Here is a 6,000-nt window from a genome sequence, read left to right on the forward strand (position 1 = left end):
TAGAGTGGAGATGCTGAGGATGGGTTTCTGCAGGTTGTTTTATTGAGAGGTGAGTGAAGATGCTGAGGATGCGTTTCTGCAGGTTGTGTTGTTGGAAGGTGAGTGAAGATGCTGAGGATGGGTTTCAGCAGGTTGTGTTATTGGGAGGTGAGTGCAGATGCCGAGGATGGGTTTCTGCAGGTTGTGTTATTGGGAGGTGAGTGGAGATGCTGAGGATGGGTTTCTGCAGGTTGCGTTATTGGGAGGTGAGTGGAGATGCTGAGGATGGGTTTCTGCAGGTTGTATTATTGGCAGGTGAGTGGAGATGTTGAGGATGGGTTTCTGCAGGTTGTGTTATTGGGAGGTGAGTTGAGATGCTGAGGATGAGTTTCTGCAGGTTGTGTTATTGGGGGGGTGGGGTGAGGGAGATGCTGAGGATGGGTTTCTGCACGTTGTGTTATTGGGAGGTTACTGAGAATGCTGAGAATGGATTTCTGCAGGTTCTGTTATTGGGAGGTGAGTGGAGATGCTGAGGATGGGTTGCTGCAGGTTGTGTTATTGGGGGGTGAGTGGAGATGCTGAGGATGGGTTTCTGCAGGTTGTGTTATTGGGAGGTGACTGGAGATGCTGAGGATGGGTTTCTGCAGGTTGTGTTGTTGGAAGGAGAGTGGAGATGCTGAGGATGAGTGTCAGCAGGTTGTGTTGTTGGAAGGTGAGTGGAGATGCTGAGGATGGGTTTCTGCAGGTTGTGTTGTTGGAAGGAGAGTGGAGATGCTGAGGATGGGTTTCTGCAGGTTGTTTTATTGGGAGGTGAGTGAAGATGCTGAGGATGCGTTTCTGCAGGTTGTGTTGTTGGAAGGTGAGTGAGGAGGCTGAGGATGGGTTTCAGCAGGTTGTGTTATTGGGAGGTGAGTGAAGATGCCGAGGATGGGTTTCTGCAGGTTGTGTTATTGGGAGGTGAGTGGAGATGCTGAGGATGGGTTTCTGCAGGTTGTGTTATTGGGAGGTGAGTGAAGATGCTGAGGATGGGTTTCTGCAGGTTGTGTTATTGGGGGGTGAGTGGAGATGCTGAGGATGGGTTTCTGCAGGTTGTGTTATTGGGAGGTGAGTGGAGATGCTGAGGATGGGTTTCTGCAGCTTGTGTTATTGGGAGATGAGTGAAGATGCTGAGGACGGGTTTCTGCAGGTTGTGTTATTGGAAGGTGAGTGGAGATGCTGAGGATGGGTTTCTGCAGGTTGTCTTATTGCGAGGTGAGTGGAGATGTTGAGGATGGTTTTCTGCAGGTTGTGTTATTGGGAGGTGAGTGGAGATGTTGAGGATGGGTTTCTGCAGGTTGTGTTATTGGGAGGTGAGTGGAGATGCTGAGGATGAGTTTCTGCAGGTTGTGTTATTGGGGGGGGGGTGATTGAGATGCTGAGGAAGGGTTTCTGCAGGTTGTGTTATTGGGAGGTTACTGAAGATGCTGAGAATGGTTTTCTGCAGGTTCTGTTATTGGGAGGTGAGTGGAGATGCTGAGGATGGGTTTCTGCAGGTTGCGTTATTGGGAGGTGAGTGGAGATGCTGAGGATGGGTTTCTGCAGGTTGTGTTATTGGGAGGTGAGTTGAGATGCTGAGGATGAGTTTCTGTAGGTTGTGTTATTGGGGGGGGGCGGGGTAAGGGAGATGCTGAGGATGGGTTTCTGCAGGTTGTGTTATTGGGAGGTGAGTGAAGAGGCTGAGGATGCGTTTCTGCAGGTTGTGTTTTTGGAAGGTGAGTGAAGAGGCTGAGGATGGGTTTCTGCAGGTTATGTTATTGGGAGGTGACTGGAGATGCGGAGGATGGATTTCTGCAGTTTGTGTTATTGGAAGGTGAGTGGAGATGCTGAGGATGGGTGTCAGCAGGTTGTGTTGTTGGAAGGAGAGTGGAGATGCTGAGGATGGGTTTCTGCAGGTTGTGTTGTTGGAAGTAGAGTGGAGATGCTGAGGATGGGTTTCTGCAGGTTGTTTTATTGAGAGGTGAGTGAAGATGCTGAGGATGCGTTTCTGCAGGTTGTGTTGTTGGAAGGTGAGTGAAGATGCTGAGGATGGGTTTCAGCAGGTTGTGTTATTTGGAGGTGAGTGCGGATGCCGAGGATGGGTTTCTGCAGGTTGTGTTATTGGGAGGTGAGTGGAGATGCTGAGGATGGGTTTCTGCAGGTTGCGTTACTGGGAGGTGAGTGGAGATGCTGAGGATGGGTTTCTGCAGGTTGTATTATTGGGAGGTGAGTGGAGATGTTGAGGATGGGTTTCTGCAGGTTGTGTTATTGGGAGGTGAGTTGAGATGCTGAGGATGAGTTTTGCAGGTTGTGTTATTGGGAGGGTGGGGTGAGGGAGATGCTGAGGATGGGTTTCTGCACGTTGTGTTATTGGGAGGTTACTGAGAATGCTGAGAATGGATTTCTGCAGGTTCTGTTATTGGGAGGTGAGTGGAGATGCTGAGGATGGGTTTCTGCAGGTTGTCTTATTGGAAAGAGAGTGGAGATGCTGAGGATGGGTTTCTGCAGGTTGTTTTATTGGGAGGTGAGTGAAGATGCTGAGGATGCGTTTCTGCAGGTTGTGTTGTTGGAAGGTGAGTGAGGAGGCTGAGGATGGGTTTCAGCAGGTTGTGTTATTGGGAGGTGAGTGAAGATGCCGAGGATGGGTTTCTGCAGGTTGTGTTATTGGGAGGTGAGTGGAGATGCTGAGGATGGGTTTCTGCAGGTTGTGTTATTGGGAGGTGAGTGAAGATGCTGAGGATGGGTTTCTGCAGGTTGTGTTATTGGGGGGTGAGTGGAGATGCTGAGGATGGGTTTCTGCAGGTTGTGTTATTGGGAGGTGAGTGGAGATGCTGAGGATGGGTTTCTGCAGCTTGTGTTATTGGGAGGTGAGTGAAGGTGCTGAGGACGGGTTTCTGCAGGTTGTGTTATTGGAAGGTGAGTGGAGATGCTGAGGATGGGTTTCTGCAGGTTGTCTTATTGCGTGGTGAGTGGAGATGTTGAGGATGGGTTTCTGCAGGTTGTGTTATTGGGAGGTGAGTGGAGATGTTGAGGATGGGTTTCTGCAGGTTGTGTTATTGGGAGGTGAGTGGGGATGCTGAGGATGAGTTTCTGCAGGTTGTGTTATTGGGGGGGGGGTGAGGGAGATGCTGAGGAAGGGTTTCTCCAGGTTGTGTTATTGGGAGGTTACTGAAGATGCTGAGAAAGGGTTTCTGCAGGTTCTGTTATTGGGAGGTGAGTGGAGATGCTGAGGATGGGTTTCTGCAGGTTGCGTTATTGGGAGGTGAGTGGAGATGCTGAGGATGGGTTTCTGCAGGTTGTGTTATTGGGAGGTGAGTGGAGATGCTGAGGATGGGTTTCTGCAGGTTGTGTTATTGGGAGGTGAGTTGAGATGCTGAGGATGAGTTTCTGTAGGTTGTGTTATTGGGGGGGGGGTAAGGGAGATGCTGAGGATGGGTTTCTGCAGGTTGTGTTATTGGGAGGTTACTGAAGATGCTGAGAATGGGTTTCTGCAGGTTCTGTTATTGGGAGGTGAGTGGAGATGCTGAGGATGGGTTTCTGCAGGTTGTGTTATTGGGAGGTGAGTGGAGATGCTGAGGATGGGTTCCAGCAGGTTGTGTTATTGGAATGTTAGTGAAGATGCTGAGGATGCGTTTCTGCAGGTTGTGTTTTTGGAAGGTGAGTGAAGAGGCTGAGGATGGGTTTCAGCAGGTTGTGTTCTTGGGAGGTGTGCGGAGATGCTGAGGATGGGTTTCTGCAGGTTGTGTTATTGGGAGTTGAGTGAAGGTGCTGAGGATGCCTTTCTGCAGGTTGTGTTGTTGGAAGATGAGTGGAGATGCTGAGGATTGGTTTCTGCAGGTTGTGTTATTGGGAGGTGAGTGGAGATGCTGAGGATGGGTTTCTGCAGGTTGTCTTATTAGGAGGTGTGTGGAGATGCTGAGGATGGGTTTCTGCAGGTTGTGTTATTGGGAGTTGAGTGGAGATGCTGAGTATGAGTTTCTGCAGGTTGTGGTATTGGGGGGTGTGTGGAGATGCTGAGGATGGGTTTCTGCAGGTTGTATTATTGGGCGGTTACTGAAGATGCTGAGATTGGGTTTCTGCAGGTTGTGTTATTGAGAGGTGAGTGGAGATGCTGAGGATGGGTTTCTGCAGGTTGTGTTATTGGGAGGTCAGTGTAGATGCTGAGGATGGGTTCCAGCAGGTTGTGTTATTGGAAGGTGAGTGAAGAGGCTGAGGATGCGTTTCTGCAGGTTGTGTTTTTGGAAGGTGAGTGAAGAGGCTGAGGATGGGTTTCTGCAGGTTATGTTATTGGGAGGTGACTGGAGATGCGGAGGATGGATTTCTGCAGGTTGTGTTATTGGGAGGTGAGTGGAGATGCTGAGGATGGGTTCCAGCAGGTTGTGTTATTGGAAGGTTAGTGAAGATGCTGAGGACGCGTTTCTGCAGGTTGTGTTTTTGGAAGGTGAGTGAAGAGGCTGAGGATGGGTTTCAGCAGGTTGTGTTCTTGGGAGGTGTGCGGAGATGCTGAGGATGGGTTTCTGCAGGTTGTGTTATTGGGAGTTGAGTGAAGGTGCTGAGGATGCGTTTCTGCAGGTTGTGTTGTTGGAAGATGAGTGGAGATGCTGAGGATTGGTTTCTGCAGGTTATGTTATTGGAAGGTTAGTGAAGATGCTGAGGATGGGTTTCTGCAGGTTGTCTTATTGGGAGGTGTGTGGAGATGCTGAGGATGGGTTTCTGCAGGTTGTGTTATTGGGAGTTGAGGGGAGATGCTGAGGATGAGTTTCTGCAGGTTGTGTTATTGGGGGGTGAGTGGAGATGCTGAGGATGGGTTTTTGCAGGTTGTATTATTGGGCGGTTACTGAAGATGCTGAGATTGGGTTTCTGCAGGTTGTGTTATTGGGAGGTGAGTGGAGATGCTGAGGATGGGTTTCTGCAGGTTGTGTTATTGGGAGGTGAGTGTAGATGCTGAGGATGGGTTCCAGCAGGTTGTGTTATTGGAAGGTGAGTGAAGATGCTGAGGATGCGTTTCTGCAGGTTGTGTTTTTGGAAGGTGAGTGAAGAGGCTGAGGATGGGTTTCTGCAGGTTATGTTATTGGGAGGTGACTGGAGATGCTGAGGATGGGTTTCTGCAGGTTGTGTTATTGGAAGGTGAGTGGAGATGCTGAGGATGGGTGTCAGCAGGTTGTGTTGTTGGAAGGAGAGTGGAGATGCTGAGGATGGGTTTCTGCAGGTTGTCTTGTTGGAAGTAGAGTGGAGATGCAGAGGATGGGTTTCTGCAGGTTGTTTTATTGGGAGGTGAGTGAACATGCTGAGGATGCGTTTCTGCAGGTTGTGTTGTTGGAAGGTGAGTGAAGATGCTGAGGATGGGTTTCAGCAGGTTGTGTTATTGGGAGGTGAGTGCAGATGCCGAGGATGGGTTTCTGCAGGTTGTGTTATTGGGAGGTGAGTGGAGATGCTGAGGATGGGTTTCTGCAGGTTGTGTTATTGGGAGGTGAGCGAAGAGGCTGAGGATGGGTTTCAGCAGGTTTTGTTATTGGGAGGTGAGTGGAGATGCTGAGGATGGTTTTCTGCAGGTTGTATTATTGGGAGGTGAATGAAGATGCTGAGGATGGGTTTCTGCAGGTTGTGTTATTGGGGGGTGAGTGGAGATGCTGAGAATGGGTTTCTAGAGGTTGTGTTATTGGGAGGTGAGTGGAGATGTTGAGGATGGGTTTCAGCAGGTTGTGTTATTGGGAGGTGAGTGGAGATGCTGAGGATGGTTTTCTGCAGGTTGTATTATTGGGAGGTGAATGAAGATGTTGAGGATGGGTTTCTGCAGGTTGTGTTATTGGGAGGTGAGTTGAGATGCTGAGGATGGGTTTCTGCAGGTTGTGTTATTGGGAGTTGAGTGGAGATGCTGAGGATGAGTTTCTGCAGGTTGTGTTATTGGGGGGTGAGTGGAGATGCTGAGGATGGGTTTCTGCAGGTTGTATTATTGGGCGGTTACTGAAGATGCTGAGATTGGGTTTCTGCAGGTAGTGTTAATGG

This window comes from Scyliorhinus torazame, chromosome 20 (genome assembly GCF_047496885.1).
Source record: "Scyliorhinus torazame isolate Kashiwa2021f chromosome 20, sScyTor2.1, whole genome shotgun sequence".
In the NCBI taxonomy this organism is placed as follows: domain Eukaryota; kingdom Metazoa; phylum Chordata; class Chondrichthyes; order Carcharhiniformes; family Scyliorhinidae; genus Scyliorhinus; species Scyliorhinus torazame.